This window comes from Cryptomeria japonica, chromosome 9, assembly GCF_030272615.1.
Source record: "Cryptomeria japonica chromosome 9, Sugi_1.0, whole genome shotgun sequence".
In the NCBI taxonomy this organism is placed as follows: domain Eukaryota; kingdom Viridiplantae; phylum Streptophyta; class Pinopsida; order Cupressales; family Cupressaceae; genus Cryptomeria; species Cryptomeria japonica.
The window spans coordinates 484856223-484875063 of record NC_081413.1 but is presented as its reverse complement, the minus strand read 5'-3'; positions in this window follow the sequence as shown (position 1 = coordinate 484875063).

Genomic DNA, 18841 nt, shown 5'->3' with positions numbered 1-18841 from the left:
CATTTGGGAAGGTCTTGTTTCATAATTGGCCCATTTGAACCATTTGGGGTGTTTGTAGGCTTAAGGGGATCTATCATTTCCTACCTTGTATTTCCCTTATATTTTACAAAGCCATCTATACCTATTTGGGAATTGTCTTATACCACTATACCTCTGCCAATTCTACATCAATTTGACTATGACAATCAAATAACCTTAGGAGAGTCATAGAAATTTAATCTATTTCATTTGGTTTTGATCGACAAACCCTTCCGAAGGTTGCATAAGGTCCCCTCACCCCTCTCTCTATCATCAACCACTTCAAAATACCAATCTCTTGGTCTTCCCACCAAATTCTTCCCTGATATGATACATAGCATGAAAAAAGGTCTATCATCAAGCATGATACGATACACAACATGAAAAAATGCACATAAAACCCCAATTTCATTAAGAAAAACTCTTGGATGGCATGCCAAAGGCCTATTTATTCCCATCTAAGTGTGTTAAAACCTCAAATAACCACAAACTAACTTTCCAACCATATTTTTATGAAGTTTCTACAAGAAATGCAAAAGTTGTCATGGCAATATGACAACTTTTTTCCCAATGGACCTCAAACTTTCACAATTAGGTCTCTATTTGTTGTTAGAATGCGATCTATGACTAAGTATTAGAGGATATTACTAACTTGGGTATCATGCTTTTATGTCTCTCTGACATGACTCCTAGTAACTATATAAGGATCTTACTAGTCCTAGATCTATACCTTGTCTTTCTGATATGGTTCATAGTGAGAATATATGAATCTTACTAGTTCTAAATGTCATAACTTTGTGTTTTGCATGCTCCATGTGTGTCACCAATGTTACTCATATTACTCACTTTGTACTTCCCTTTTATCTCAATATTATAGATTGACAATATCATAAGTCTTGGGAGCTACCACCTTTCCAAACTTGTAGACATCTTGACTCTTCAATATCTTGGTGAAAGAATATTTGGTTTCTCCATATTTTCCAAAGAGTAAATGAGCATAATTTCATACTCTTGCTAAGAGGGGGATAAATATTGCATCATAAGTATTATCTCTTTTAAAATATACACTAAGTTTGGACTCAATTTAAATGGTTGTGCCTTATTTATGCCTAATTGTGCTTAGGTTTGACAAAGTTTCCATAAATTTAGTTCATTCCCTTATTCATGATGTTCCTCATGGCTCATTTTATAGGACTAGAGTCTTGGGAACCCTTATTCATGGAAATTGGACCTAAAATTTGAAAGATGAATGGTGGATTCGCAAATAGTAGGAATTTCCTGTCCAAATTTGGACTTGCAAAAGTTCAATTTGAAAAGGCACAAGGACCATCCATATAAGGTCCATCTTGAAAATTAGATGATAATACCATCCATGCATATTAAATGATATAGTCAAGTAATAAATAAGGAAAACCATTTCCTGAATTTGTCAAATGATTTTAAAGATGCACAACGGTCCACTAAATGCAATTCACTAAAAAAGAAAACAAAGTATGCTACAAGATAGTGGGTAAGATGCAAGGAATGAAGTTAAATAGACAAAGAAAAACCATGAATATTACCAAGTCAAAAGGAGTAGCTATGACCTCTTAGGTGTTTTTTCACTTGCATAAATTAGACTTCTTAAGGATAAAAACACATGTAGATAGTAGTATGAAGTCTTTTTGTCAATTTTTGAAGTAGTTGAAGGAATGGCTTATTTTAGTTATATCTAACCCAAGACAATTTCAACTCAAAGTAAGGAATAAAACCATATGTCCTATAAGTTTAGGAAGCTAATTGAGTAGCTGGATAAGGTAGAGCATGACTATAGGGTAGTCTTGAGACTCTTTTAACTTGATTAGAACATGTACCAAGTATCTAGGAGCTTACAAAGCCAATTCAGCCACATTTCAAGTGAAAATGCAAAAAAAGGAGTAAAAGCTTTGAATACACCTCAAAAACCACTCCAATGGCCAAGTAGGTGGAAATAGTCTTTTCCAACATTTTTTTTCTTCATAGATGCAGCCCTATATTCTCTTTATTATTTGAGATGAGAAATACATTGTTGGCGGTTCCGTTATTACCCAGTGCAGTATCGATCTTATCTTGATACTTTCATTAAAGGAGTGACTATCCTAAGTGCTTGATACTGTCACAAAAACTGAGTGTTGCAATAGTGAATCTTCCTTTGACCTTTGGGTGGTTGGGAGGGTAAAGACCTATGGTGGTATATATTTAGTGGTTCTTGTAAGAGTATCTGAAAGTGCATTGGTTTTTGGATATCTAGTACATTTTGTGAGTTGAGTACCAGGGGGGATTAGAAGACCCAGTTGAAGGAGGATTTGTGTGAATAAGGGTTGAGGGTGTTGGTGGTGATTGAATGCTGGAGAGTTGGATTGTGACTTAGACATGTTTATTTGTCCTATTTGAGTGTGATTCAATGGTTGGGTGAGGGTTGGTGAGTATGGGTGTGTTTTGGGGTATTGAATCCTTTTGAGTAACATGTGGCCTTGTGAGGGGTCTTGTGAGTAAGTGAAGGGTTGACACCTAATTGAATAAGTGAGTTGGGAGAAATATCTCCCTTGTTGGTTGATTTTATTAGATTCTCTGCATCAGCATGCCTTTTCGCTATCAATCCATTCTAACTTCCACCCAAAGATTCAATCTTGTCAAAGTTCAAAATAAATTTCCTTGTTGTCCTTACTATCTTGCATCAACTTTCATATCACTAGGTAGTCTTTTGCTTAGAACTATCATCTTTCATGGTAGGATACCATCTCAGTCCCTTGAGTTAAGTTAGCTTACCTTTAGAATTTATCATTTCCTAATCAAGTTGTTCAAGGGGAAAATGTCACTAATCAAGTTGAAATGTCAATTTCTCAACCTGCCTAAGGTAAAAGGTTAAAATAAATTGCAAAAGATAGAACAAGGCTACAAGAAAATGAATCATCAGTATTACCTAAATCCACATTATCAACAAAATATAGAAATAACCTTGTATGTAAATAATTTATCATGCCAAAATTGCCAATTCTAACATGAAAATGAGACCAAGGAAAGCTCTAGAACAACCACTACTATTCATTCACATGTTCCTTATTAACCTCAATCACCACGAAAGATGCACAAATTAATTATAACAAAGAAGATGTTTTATAAATGTAAATATTAATTCAGGACTAAGGAAAATGAAATAAATAAAAGAATACCAAGCAATAAAAAAAGACTACCAATACCGTTTGCAAACTATGAACTTCATTTCCATTAATTCTTCAAAATATACTAGCAAAGCACAAGTATTCAATCTGCAACCTATTGCTAAATGTCTTTTGAAAGAAAAAACACTAATGAGTGTTACTAAACTTGGACCTTAAAAAATCAATTATTAGACCCTCAAAATGAATTTTGAAATTACATTTATAGGGAAACTTTTTCCTCAAAATTAGAGATTAAATTCCACCCAAAACCTTATCAAACTAAGAGGTACAATCAACACACAAGATACTAGCCTATAACTGAATTAAGAAATCTAAGTTGACTCATGAAAATGAAATATAAGTCAGAAGGAACTTGGAATATGGAGTCAAAGAAGCATGGAGAACACGAAAAAGAGGATCTATCTAGGCCCCCACCTCCAAGATGACTCCTCCAAAAAATTTTAAACTTAGGTGCACAAGCACTAAGATGCAGAACAAAGGCTAAAGTAGGTTGTAACTACCATGAACCCATCCACCCAAAGTGATGAGAATCTAGATGTTCCTAAGTGGCTACAATTAAACTTTGAAAGGATAAAGAAGAGAGTATTGAAGAAAGTAAGTTTACAAAAGATGATCGTTGAGGTTGAGGCCGCAAGGAAGCCAAAGAAGGCAATGACTTTGTATGCCACCTAAAACTATGCAAAAGGAGAGATAGTTGCCAATACCCTAAAATAGATAAGATTTAGTAAAAACTGCCAATACCCTAAACTAGGGTAACCCGAGACAGTAAGAAAATGGTTCGGGGGTCATATAGACTAGCTTTATACTGTATGTTAATTACAAAGTGATAAGTTGTGTGGTTGGAGATTTTCAGTCCACCCCTTCTAGGTTAGGATTGTGCTGAACCGAACACAATTGTATCTCCCTAGGGCTTCTGGGTCGGGTGTGTTAGGCTGGCTGGCAAGACAAAGAAAGGATTGCCCTAACAACACTGAATGAAGGTTGAAAATCACTTGAATAATATTCATTCCCATTGTTTTCTTGTGTGTTGCTTTGATCTCCATCAAGTCAGTAGCTAGAGGCAGACATCGCCCTATATATTAGCTCGTACAATAGTGATCAATCAACATGTATACGGGAGGAAGGGATTGCCGAGACAAAATTGAATGCTCACTCCTCAATCACAGTTCTATGGTTTTATGAGGAGTGGATTCCTATAGGGTATTACACATTCAGGGAACCACACCTTTGACTAGGAGCCATCCGGCCTGAGATTGGATAATCAATATGAATACGAGATTGACCAACTTGCATTAAAAACGAGGGAAATTAACCACCACATGTCTCATTTCCTAACATCTTTTGCATAAAAAAGGAATCTCTCATACTCCAAGAGTTGCTTCCACAATCGGTCAATATCCCACAAGAATGCATGCATAGCTAGCATGTATAAAAGCAAGCAAAAGTTATAGGATCTCTTGAATGGTATATTTTTTACAACATGAAATTAAGGTGAAGAATCTACCTCCTGTACGGGATTGCAAACAATGCACAAATGCCTTCGATGTGGGTTTGATGTTGTTGGGGGCTGAAGTTGCCATAGATGCCTACGTGAGATTGCAATGCACAAAAGAATTGCCCTCTTCTTTTTTTTTAAGTAACGGCCATTGTCGTCGGAATTACGACGAACTTGAGCACGTTTTTGAAAAAAAGAAAATTTTCATTGCTAATGCCTTCTTCGTCAAAACCAAATGGAAAATTGCCATCAGAATTACGATGAATTCAGGCATTTTTTCAAAAAAAAATCAAATTTGGTCACAATATACCTTCTCTGTCGGAAATCTCAGTCAGAAATCTAGTCCAAATGTATTAGTCATAATTAGCATTTTCAGCTATCATTTTATAAGTTGTATGCACTGTTGCAGATGGTAGACTATTCATTCTGCTAGAATAGAATATCCGACAGCCTATAACCATAGCTACCAACTTAACCGCTAGGTCCTTGATGTTATTGATAGAAAAAGCACACCCATCAGAGGTTGGTGCAGTTAAAGTGTTTATTGTCTCTTTTGAAATTCACCTCAGCTTAGGTACTTCATCGGTTGAGTAAAAACCAGTTGCTGCTTGAATAGCCTCCTTGGTTATAGTGTGAGTCCTTTCCAAATATGTGTTTTCCCCATGAACACGACTCAGAATAATTCGGATATGTTCCTCTTCAAAATATTCAAGAAAATAAGCTGCGTTATGAAAACCCTTCTTATAAACCCTAATATACTCGGGTTGAATCTTTCCATTTTCATCACAAAGGGATTTCAACTGAGAATATTGACAATGATCCTAAATCCTAAATTTTGCAATCAATGTAGTTGGACAAATCTCCTTTCACTACGACACTGTTTGGAACTTGAGATAAAGCATTATAAAACATAATTCATTCTGACTTCACAACCTCCATAGGTTCATATGTGATCATCAATTTCTCTACTGGTTTAGAAGATGATGCCATTTTAGATAGACTAGATTTGAAGAAGGATTTTTCAAAGAAATACCTTATTTTATGCGCGCTGCCTTGTTTACCAGTTGATTACTCAAGTACACACTAGTTCAGTCTTCACTAACTTTCAAATCAGTTTGATCACTCAAATCACAATACAACTTCGACTAAAATCAGCTAGCAATCCTTTCTTAGCTCTACAAGTGCTAAAAAATTCTTTCTCAAATGCATTAGGGTAAAAAAAACAAAGTAAAACTTGCTTTTATCCTTTTTTACCTACTACATTAAATGATCGCCCGTTAGGGTTACAAACCCTAATTACACTGCTTAATGATACATACAATATTGATAGATGTAAAACCGACTGATAACTGATTGACAAAAAGTTATCAAAATTTCATGCATTCAAACTCTCTTACCACTCATTCTTTTCAAGGGGTCCAGAAGTAGATTTACCGCTATGCTCCCCTTAGCCATATTGAAAGGCTTAGTTCACCGGTGCAAGATTCTCCACACTGGGTGAAGGATTAGTTTCTTCTCTAGGTAAATCATCACTCTTCTTCTTCCATATTCGATTCATTTCTTCTCTGGTTTCTTCAATATTGACCTTTTGCTTGCCTTTCTGATCTTTAGAATGATTAACCGATTTGTTTTTTCTAGATCTAAAAAACTTTGCCATGTGTCCCACTTTATGACAATGATGGCAAACCATTCCAAATGATCTCCAAGGTCCTACATTTCCTCTTCCAGTTCTCCTTCTGTAGTTCATAGCCACATGACCAAAATTGTTACAAATGGTGCAAATGACATTTGTTACCTTTTCCATCTCAAATGGACTAAACCGATTGACATAGGGTATTTTCCAGTTCATGTAACCCTGGTTATCATAATTTCTCATGCAGTTGCCATTTGATCTTGGATTCATATGCAATACTGGATTATTTGCTCCATATCTACATTCAATTGCTCTATGTCTATACATTTTGCATGTGAAACAATGACCTTCAAATTTCTTGGACATATACCTGGTATTTGTATTGTAGCTTGCATTTCCACTAGGTTTGTTTCTACATACATTTGTAGTATGACCAGGTTTATGGAAAACAAAGCAAATAGGTTTAAAAACCTTCTTATCGGTAGGCTTTTTAGCCTTAGGAGCAGTTTTGTCCTTATGAGTGTTGCTCTTGGTACCAGAAGATTCTCCTTTCTTAGATGTGTGAAAACCAAGTCCAGAGGTATCACCTTTCATCCTTTGTGATTTAATTTTCTTATCTAGCAAGGTAGAACTTTTATTGAACTTTTCCAGTTTCCCATTCGCTTCAGTGAGCTGTCTGGTAAGATCTTCATTATGTTTTGATAGTCTCTCTCTCAAAGATGATGCCAATTCAAGATCTAGCTGTAAGTTCTCTTTTTCTTCTTTCTCTGCATTCCAATGCTCATTCAAATTAGAATTCTATTGCTTGATCTTGGCAATCTCATGATCTCTTTCCTTGATGAGATCTTCAACAGTTCTCTTGGCTTCCAGTTCTTGACTCATGCGGATAGTAAGGCCTTCTAGCTCTCTCCTCAGATTTAGCTTTTCACTATTTAGTTTTTCAACTTCCTCAGCTAAAGCATCAATATTGGCCTCATCTGAAGAACTATTATCAGATATTTCTAACAATTGTATAGTTATCTCTCTCCTTTTGACTTGAGAAGCTTTCAGTTTGACCCTTAGGGTTTCAAGCTCATTTCTACTAGCCTCAAGCTCTCTAACCATATCAAAGTAGCTCATATCCCCCATGGTGGCTTTAGGGTTTCCTTCCAAGCGATTAGGCTTTAAAGAAGTTAGGCTTTGATACCAATTGATGGACTTGTAAAGAACTGAGAGGGGGGGGGCGTGAATCAATGACACCAAAAACAATACTACTTTAAACACTAACCGGTAGATATACTTAACAAGTTTGTTAAACAATATGCATGCAATCCAAAATGATATAACAACATCCATAATAAGTAAAACATCCACCATAACACAAGTTTTTATATGTGGAAAACCCAAATGGGAAAAACCACGGTGAGATGGGACTCACAAGTTAAATATCTGCAGTAATAGATAACTGACTGGTTAAGGTCTACAAAATGTTGCTCTGCTAGGAGCGAATCCCGTTAAACATCCCAAAACTTAGTTAAAAGCTATACCCTGTAAAAGGTAGTACCTTGTAAGGAGTAACCTCGATAGAGGATTTCTGATTCCAAACTAATGGATCACCTGGTTAGAGGATTTTTATAATGAAGCTTGTTAGAGCTTACCCAGTTAGGGGATTTGACTATTGCAGTGATTAGAAAACAACAGGTGGTGTGATCTAGTAGTAGCACAACTTACTTGAAAAGATCCTCTTCTGCGCACTCAAAACTTCATTACCAACATACTCTGCAACTTAACACTTCTGCCTTCACATAAAATCATCTCATAACATATCTCCTTTGCTCATACAAAATAATTCATTGTGATGTCAATATATAGACATTTAGATTTCATGTCGGCCTCTAGAGATCATATCACAATTTCCTAGGTGTAGTGTATCTGGTCAAACAATCATAACTCATCACAAAAATACTGCCAAAAATTGTCGGTAAGGATAACTCATCATGACTACTGATAACTCATCACATAATCAATGAATACCGATTGAAACAACAATACCGGTTGGAGTTAAACATATAAACCGTTTGTCCTTTGATGCTCCTTTGATAATCTCCGCTAGATCTTTAGGTTGTCGCCGAGTTATGTATATCCATATATAAATACATACGGGTTGTCTCCATGTATATACCAGTTGTCACCATGTATTAGTTAGATATAAACTTCTAGTATACCAGTTGTAGTATAAACAACTTTGAAGTCACACCGGTAGACAATATGAACATATGTGTGTGTATGTGTTTCATCAATGACAACATATGAAGTTATTCATTACAATCATCATCAAGCCAACACTAAATTACTAAAAACTCCATTCAATATTAATTTATCAAATGTTTCTAGAATGAAAATGAAGGGTACATGTAAGAATGTGTAGGGCCTCAAATTCATTGTAGATTTTGAAGTGGTGGAGATGAAATAACTTTTTAACATGTTACGTGCATTACTAGGTCTCAAATAGTCTGTTAATACAAATAGAATAGTAGATTCTGTAAAAGAAGGAAATTCATTTGGAGATGATGCTAAGTTCATTAATATTACCCTGGGAGATGATGAAACTAATTCATCTGTAGAAGAGTTTTCTCAAGAAGAAGATGAAGAGGATAACTCAAGATTCATATATTCAATTTCTAAATTTTCCACTATAGATGAGGTAGAAGAACCAAATAGTGAAGGGGAGATTGAAGTAGAAAGTGAAGATGCAATCATAGACAATGATGATGTACTTAGTATGTGTATGCATGAGGAACAAGAATTGACATACCATGAAGTATATGGGTTTGAAAGAGCTTTTATGATAGAAAAACCTGCATAGCATTGTAGAAAGGAACCATACATTGCAAAAATCCAAAATCTATATTACATCTAATTTGCCTAAAAATCCAAGGAAATAAAAGCAAGATAATGAAGATTGTAAAAATTATCCATACACTACTACAAAAAAAAGTTGGCAAAACCCACTAAGGTCACATTGCACAAATTTTTTTTGGCAAAACATGGAGGGGAAAAACAAGTATGGCTATTATGACCCCTACAATATCCTAGTTTATGCTATTACTTCCAAAAGAAGATGATGATTAAAGTTAGGTTTGAGTTTGAAAGTCTATTTCCTTGGCCTAACCTAAACCCTAAAGACATCGACAAGGGTATTGATAAAACATTTTTAGTATGAACCTATTAGATGATATCACTAATCATAATTTAATATAGTTTTATAAAAAGTAGATCATATGTATACTATAAGCCTACCTTCGAAAATAGAGTTGTAGAAAAAAATGGGAAAATCAACATAAGAAGATGAGAAAATGGCTACAACATTTAACGCACTTAGCTTGCTAAAGCTATATAGATATAATGAAACTATTAATAAATAGAACTTTGCTCTCTTGCATAAACCAACTAATCCTGCACTCATACTCAGTCTAGAAACCTTAGCAAATGTACAAATTCCCTATTGTAACTTTCTTAGTTGTAGCACAACAATGGTTGCCCCTATTCTTGTAGATATCTTGTTGAAATGTGGTGACTGATCAGCAAAGTATGGTACACTCAGCACGTTATGGGATTTTGAAAATAAGAGAATAACTAGAAGTAGAGATGTTATATTCAATGAAAAGGTTATGTATAAAGACAGATGCAGGAAAAGAAGCATGAACAGGAAAAGCAAGAATATGTGGTGTTGGATGAGATTCTTGAAAATGAAATGCCATAGGTACTTGATGCTCAACAACAATAGAATGTCCCACAAACTCCTAAAAGTGTTAGACATTCTACGAGGTCAAGTAGACCCCCTGAAAGATTTTCTCCTTCTTTGTATTCTATATTATTAACTGATTTTGGTGAACCAGAAGAATATGAAGAAGCAATGCAGGTGGATGCCAAACAATAGTGGGAGCTAGGCATGAAAGAGGAGATGGACTCCTTGATGAAAAATAAGACTTGGGACTTAGTCCCTTTACCTGCAGAAAAAAGAGCCTTGCCTAACAAATGGGTTTATCGACTAAAGGAGGAGGAAGGAGGTCAGAAAAGATATAAGGCCATACTTTTGGTAAAAGGTTTTGCACAGAAAAAGGGTATAGATTATGATGAAATATTTTCTCCAGTTGTAAAAATGACTTCAATTAGAACTGTACTTAGTCTTGTGGTTGCAGATGATTTACATCTTGAACAATTAGATGTGAAAACAACTTTTCTCCATGGAGGTTTGGAGGAGGAAATTTATAGGTTGCAACCACAGGGATATGAGGTGAAAGGTAAGGAGAACTTGGTGTGCATGTTGAAGAAAAGTTTGTATGGCCTAAAGCAAGCACCTCGACAATGGTATTTAAAATTTGATAGCTTCATGGCTGAACATGATTATCATAGGTGTCATTCTGATCATTGTGTATATTTTAAGAGATTGGATAATGGCAGTTATATTATCATGTTGCTTTATGTTGATGACATGCTTGTTGCTGGGTCTAACATGGAACACATAAATGATCTTAAACATAAATTAGCCAGGTCATTTGCTATGAAGGATTTGGGTGCAGGTAAGCAAATTCTGGGTATGAGGATTACAAGGGATAGAAAAAATAGAACCTTGAATCTGTCCCAAAGTGAGTATATAAAGAAGGTGTTGAAAAGATTTAACATGCAGGATTCAAAAGCAGTTAGTACACCTTTGGCTAGTCATTTTAAATTGACTAAGGAGATGTGCCCAAAGGCACAGGAAGAGGTAAAGAAAATGTCTAACATCTCGTATTCATCAGCTGTTGGCAGTCTGATGTATGCAATGGTATGCACAAGGCTAGATATTGCACATGCAGTGGGAGTTGTGAGTAGGTTTATGAGTAATCCGGGTATGGAACATTGGAATGCTGTGAAATGGATCCTTCAGTATTTGAAAGGAACCACTACGAAGGCATTATGTTTCAAAGGATCTAATGCTGCTCTGAGTGGATTTGTTGACTCTGGTCTGGCAGGTGATATTGATTCACGGAGGAACACTACAGGGTATGTTTTTACTATAGGGGGAACTACAGTCAGTTGGATTTCTAGGTTGCAAAAGGTTGTTGCACTTTCAACCACTGAAGCTGAGTATGTTTCTGCTACAGAGGCCAGCAAGGAGATGATTTGGTTACAATGTTTTCTGGAGGAATTGGGTCAGACACAGGAGGATCGCCCACTGTATACTGATAGCCAGAGTGCCATTCATCTTGAAAATAACTCTACTTTTCATTCAAGGACAAAGCACATTCAACTTAGGTACCACTTCATCTGGACTGTTTTGGAGGAGGGTCAGTTACGGCTTGAGAAGATTCACACAAGTGAGAATCCTACCGATATGTTCACGAAGGCAGTTCCACAGGAGAAGCTGATTTCTTCATCAATTTCTGTTGGTCTTCTTGATTGATAATTGTGGATTTTATACCAGTTGAGTCCTAGTGTTTTATCTAGCAGATGTTGCATGTACAGTGGTGTCGTGTAGTATCAGTCTCCAAGTGGGAGATTATTCAGTGTGGAACTCGATCAGTCTCCAAGTGGGAGATTGTTGAAATGTGGTGATTGATCAACAAAGTACTGTACACTCAACACGTATCCTTGACGGGGTCCGGGGCCAGGCCAGGCCCCCGACGGGGGTTTGGGGGCAGCAACCCCTAAAGCGGGCGAAACCCGCTACGGGGGTTCGGGGGTGGTAGCCCCCAAGAAATTTTTTTTTGCCATTTTTTTGTTGATGAAAACTGACATTATAATAAAACCCTAAAAAGGCCGACTTTGTTTGTTGCCCTAAAAACGCATGTTATAAGCGGCGGGGATGCTTAAGGCATGTGAATGTTGATGTACTATTTTTGCTGGATAATAAGAAAGATTGGATGACTATGTATGGTGGACGTAACCCATTTTGGGTGAACCACGTTAAATCTCTGTGTTATTTGTGTCCCATTTTATTCCTTTATCTTTTGTATTTAAATATGCATATAATTGTTAGTTCATATTTGCTTCGGATCTGCTTGAAACCCTAACATATCTCTTAGAAGCTTTAACCCAAGATTAAGAAATTATTGTATAAGGCAATGGAGACCAATCTTTATGGTGCCTTCTCCAAAATGCCAATTGATGTGATCTACATTGAGAACATTTGCAAGTATATAGATGCCCCACTAGCAAAGATTGGTGATAAAAAGTTTGAATTTCTATGTGTAATGTTGGAAAATTGGTGAATGAATTAGATCTAGAGGAAACATTTTCTTCCCTCTAAGGAGAGATAAAAGTTTCACTTCGTATTTCTCTTCAAACATATTTTCCGCATTACATTGGAAGAGGGGGGAAGATACACTAGATTCAACCTCTAAAGAAAGAGATTGAATTCTAAGTGATGATCAGTGAATCCCCTCTTTTGAGATTGAGATTGAATTGATTGAATTGTGTACTTGATCAAGTGTAAAAGTGACAAAGATCTTATTATAACTCAAGATAGAAGTATAGCATGAAGTTGTGCACCTAGATCTGGCAATAATTTGTCAAAACGAAGTCACCTTGCGAATTTGGGGAAAAGTTTCCTGGACCGTGGCGGGAATGTACACGGTCCATCTAAAAATCCACGAAATGAAAAGAGTTTTTCCGCCTCTCGAAATGGAGCCCAAATCTGAAAGTACAGCTGCGCACCTGCAACCTACACACAAAAGAGAGGGAAAGGTGTTGGGATTGGGGGTTTTCTTTCAGGTCAAACCTCAGTTTTGGAATTAACTAAATGATGAAAGAAAGTAATTGCAAGTAAATGTAAATGAAAGACTAAAATGTAAATCACCTCAAGGGAGGTTGTGATAGAAATGTAGGTAGATTTTCTTGTGTGGAATTGAATGTTGGAATGAATCTCCTCTTCAATGGTTGAATCCTTGACTTGAATGCAACACCTAGCCTTGAAAGGAGACTTGAGAATGCTCAATGCTGGAAAGGAATGCTTGAATGCTCTTAAATTCTTGATCTCATGTAAACTTCCCACTCATCCAACTTATTGAACTTATGCAAATGAGAGGAAAAATGCGACATATATACTCGTCAATTAGGGTTAATTGACAGATTTTTCATTGCAAGCCGACACTGGGGGAGTCTTCTCACTCAATGTGCAACCTCCAAAGCACATTTGAAAAGGGTTCTACCCCAAAATGGGCTAGGGGATAGGGGCGCCACGCCCCTATCTTTCCCTTTTTTGCAAGATAGGATGCAGTTTAGGCAATGCAGAGGGCAAGCAAGCTGCAGTTTTAGGTGTCGAGCAAGTCTCCGTTCTTCGATCTGGCTTAGGGATTTGAATCGCGTGCATGAGGACCCTAATGTGGTCAAAAATTGTGAGGGTCTCAATTTAATGACCCTAAACTATGGCTAACCTTACTACAACTAGGGACACAAAATTACCTCCCACAATGGAACCATATCCAAGAGAAGGAGCCAGATGTGCATGGATAGAGTTACCAAACTTCACAAAGGAGGAAGGATGGATCTAGATAATCCTCAACCAGATTCATGATGAGTATTTTTACCTAGATTATCCCTACAAAATCACAAACGCAAAAATCCAAGTAGTGATCAACTTGTATGTGCAAGGGAAAGTTCATCGTAAAAAGGCAATTAAAAATTAAGATATCACCAAGATAATGAGGGAAACATATGATGACCTAAGATTGAATGTAAAAGAAATTATAAACTCTATGGTTAAATAGGCCACCATGGGCATAACCTACAAAATTTACTACACCAATAGAGAAGACTCTACTACGACAACCTCCAATCACACAACATATCAAATGGTGGTTCAAGGGAAATATATTGACCTTTGTGATGCCTTGTAGTAAGAACTACCAAAGAACATTGAGCATACAAAATATTCCCACATGGGACCTTGATCATTTTTCTAGTATTCTATTTCATGAATGAGTATTTACCGACGTTTGCAGGAGAGGTTTGGGTTGGTCATTAGCATAGATATAGGACCACATCAAGAATTTTCAAGATGCCACCTCCCACACATCTACATATTGGGGTTTCTTCAAATCCCTTTAACAATAGTTGTTGTAGCATCGTAAATTATCATCGGGCCAATTTACACCTCATGTTTGTGCCCCTAATTTAGCGTACCCTATCCTCATCTCCTTTCTAGGTCCATTTGTGCCTATTTTATAGCTTTGAGGCCATGCACAAACTTTTGCGAGTCCTACCATGGGATACCCACCCTATTTTAGCTTTGTTTTGGTTTGGATTATGGTAGGAATAGGGTGTGGAGCACATTGGTTTGGACCAGAGTGCCCAAAAATGCCACGATTTCACTTAATCATTGCCCCAATTTGAAATGGGGTCAGGGCTATATCTCATTGATAAGATTTGATCCTTGTGGCTCCGCATGACTATTGGAGGTCAGCCTAATCGATAATTTACCTATATAAAACATTTATCAATTCATTTTAGATCGAAGTCTCCATCTAACAATCTAAGCATCATAAGTTGACATATCCTAACACTTGTGCATCCGTGAATCATTCATCATCAAGCATTTTCAGAGATGTTCAATACTGCATATTCATCATTAAACCATTATGGAGCAAAATTACACCAATCTTATGCATGCATGCATGTGTGATTAGGGTTTTGAGTTTGTCATGCCATTTCATACAACATTTGCGATTACTTTCAAAGAGAAAAGGATCATCATCCACAATTGCAGATATGAGGTATATCTGTCCAACATTTATTTTGAAATTTGCATTATTTCATTCAAGGTTAATTTCTAAACCGAGGTTTGACTTAGGCAAAAACCTATACCCAAAAATTTCCCCTGTCTTTATGTGTGTAGGAAACATGTATAGAGTTGTGTTTGGGAGGATCGACATAATTCACAGAGATGAACAGGTTCAACTTTTGGCTGCAAGAAATTTGAAGGACCATGGTGAATTGATATTAGTGGTCCTGAAAAATCAGACCAAATTTCTAGGAACAAATTAGTAACATCTTATTTTGCCTAGAATATCTTGGTTGGTGTCTTCGTACGACGAATGTAGCTCACTATTTCTGCTTGATATCTTCAATAATCACCTATTTTACCCTAATTTTAACATTTTCACAATTCAACTTAGAAAGAGGGAACCAAACCCTAACCATGTGAACTTTATCAAAATTTCAAACTTTTTCCCATTGGGATTAAGCCTAGATATATTAGGTCCATCTCTCTTTCAATGTGGTGGTCTCTCAAGAAAGATTAGTGGTTTTGCTACTGTAATTAGTGAAACCCTAATTTTTACCATTACATTTTTGTGTACCCAACTCCTTACACCACTATTTTTTATTTGTGTTCTCAGATATGATTTATAGGCATTTTAATTTTCAATTTTTGCATTCATAGATTATATTTTACATAAATTTAGAGGTTGAATTTATAAAAACCCTAATTTATTTTGGTTAAATTGCTTTGTGGGTTGCATAAATTTATTGTGTTCATAGATTTGATTTTTAATTTATTCACTGTATACATTGGGTGAAAATTTCTTAATGGAGTTGTTATCTTGCTTTACTAAATCAATTTCAAGTTTAATTCAAGATCTCAATAATGTTCCCTTTTCTGCATATGATGATAGCTCATGTTTTTATTTCATACATAATTTTGATTTGCCCTTTCCTAAGGATTCTCCTTCCCATAAGGAGATTCTAATACAAGATGAGACTATTAACACTTATTTTAAAACCCTCTCTTCTAAAGAGAAAGTTTTGATGAATGATGTTGATCTTTCTCCTAAAATTTCTCTCTCATAAGGATTCTCCTTCCCATACATGGTAGTCCTTCTAGAGATGATGCATTAATGAATTTTTGTACTCCTAAAATACCTTTTATTCATGAGGAAAGAGTCAATACTCCTATCAATTATCTCTCTAATGGAGAAGAAACATTGAATAGAAATATGACACAATCCTCTTCTCATAAGGATACTTTAGTGCAAGGATTCCAAGATCAAAACACTGGTTGACCAATTCATCTAGATCCTCTTTATTATCCTAAAGATTATCTTAACCATCAACATATTTGTGGGGAAGATGATATTATACATTTTATTCATGACCTATCTCCTCATATAACACTAAGAAAAGATGAAGCCTTAGGTGGTAAGGACCTTCCTTCCCAACCTACCAAAGAGGATTTGAATGATGATTATAGAAAGGAGAATCTGCCTACAAGGGATATTCATTTTTGATCCATTTATCCCTTTGACCCTTCAAAATATCACAACAATATTTTCCCATTAATTGCTACATCTATTCTTGACTTTTTATTATGGCAAGATGATATTTTATATGAAATTATTAGAAATAATTTAATTACTCCACCTCTAAAAAGTTGAAGAAAGAATTGTAATAAACTTTTGAATAGTCCTACTTTTTGCAAGTATCATCAAATACATGACCATTCTACCAATAAGTGTAATGACTTGAGGAATAAAATTTCACAAATTGTTAAAGCTCATATCATTCAAATATTACATGATGATGGTATGACCTCTCATCTTACTTCTCCCCCATAACATATGCTTTCCTTCTCATGTTTCTCCTCACCCTATGACAATAGTAGTTAACTTAATTGGAGGATCATTGTCATAAGAGGTGATGCTTTTTTAATTACAATCATCTTGGGGCAGCAACATAGTTCAGTTTTGCCTCTATGCTCGGGGGCAAGAATATTATCCTATCTCTTCTCTCTATATAAGGTTTCACTATTCCCTTTGGGATTGCATTTTTCATACCTTGATGTCATTTCTTGCATGAAATGGTATATCTCTTATGATGAATCTCTCCTTATGGGGGTGTATGATACTTCATCTTAATCTTTCCTTCTTTGAAGATTACCTCTTCTTTAGAGTTGCATTTTGCATATCATAATGTCTTTTATTGCATTGAATATTCCTTCATGTGAGTACATTGTGCATTTTATTATGTTTAATCTCTCCTTAGAGGCTGTGTAATTCTTCTCATTGTCCCTACACTTGGGGGACATTGATCTTTCCTATCCTTTCTAAGGATCCACTTTTCCTTTGTTGAGTGTTGTTTATTTATGATTTAATGCCATTCCTTGTGTGAAGTTGTTGTTTTCTCAAGGGTTCTCTCTTATGTGAGGGGTGTGTATCCTTGAATACAACCTCTTTTACACTTGGAAATGTATATATATTATAAATAAACCCTTCACTTTGGGTCAAAAGTGTGTCATCCTTCATCAAGAATTTGTTTACCTAGCAATAGGAGGAAGGTAGGCATTCTTGTTCCACTTCCTTTGTGTGTCATCCTTCATCAAGAATTTTTTTACATATCAATAGGAGAAAGGTAGGCATTCATGTTCCCCTTCTTGTGTGTGTCATCCTTCATCAAGAATTCATTTACCTAGCAATAGGAGGAAGGTAGGCATTCCTGTTCCCCTTCCTTTGTGTGTCATCCTTCATCAAGAATTCGTTTACCTAGCAATAGGAGGAAGGTAGGAATTCTTGTTCCCCTTCCTGTGTGTGTCATCCTTCATCAAGAATTCATTTACCTAGAAATAGGAGGAAGGTAGGCATTCTTGTTCCCCTTCCTTTCTTTTGGTAGAAGATGCCATGTTTGTTCAAGATCTCCTCTTGGAGGTAGATGTCTTTTGAGAAAAGATGTCTTCTCCTCCAAGGATTCCCTTTACACTTGTTGTAAGATATCTCTTTTTCAACTATCTTATCCTCACTTGTAAGAGTATTGCCTCTTTAGCTTGGATTTATGAACATTGTTGCCTAAAAAGGTTTCTCCTTGGTATTGAAGGTAGGTATCCTTGTTTCTAGCTTCCTTAAAAAATAAACATAGACCTATGTTGACATCTTAAAGGGGGGGGAAGGTGGGTGTATACATATTTCCCTCTTTGTACTATATTTTTGCAATGTCTTAAATGGGGTGTCCATTCTCAAAATTAGAGCAAGCAAATTCTTACACAAGATGCTTCACTCTCGAAACCAGACACAACATTGATATATGTCTTATACGAGTTGTACATTCTTGAAATCAAAGAAATTAAACTCTTACATGAGATGTCCTCAAAACTAGACATATATTTGTCTTACATAGGTTTATACATTCTCAAAACCAAAGAAAATAAACTCGTACATGAGATGTTCTCGATACAAAACACACATTTGCATTTTTCATTTCATGTCTTACACAGGTTGTTGCATGCTCAAAAAAAGAGTAAACAAACTCTTATAAGGGATGCTTAATACCTAAAACCAGACATTTGCACACAACAAGATGAGTGGAACTAGAAAAACACAACTAGACTATTCCTACTCTCCTCCCCAACATGGATCAACTAGAAAAATACATCTAGAATGCGTATCCATGTCTTCTCTCACTCTTCTTCTCATGGATCAACTAGAAAAACACAACTGGAATGTGCATACATGTCTTCTCTCTTTCCTTCTCCTCATAAGCTCATAG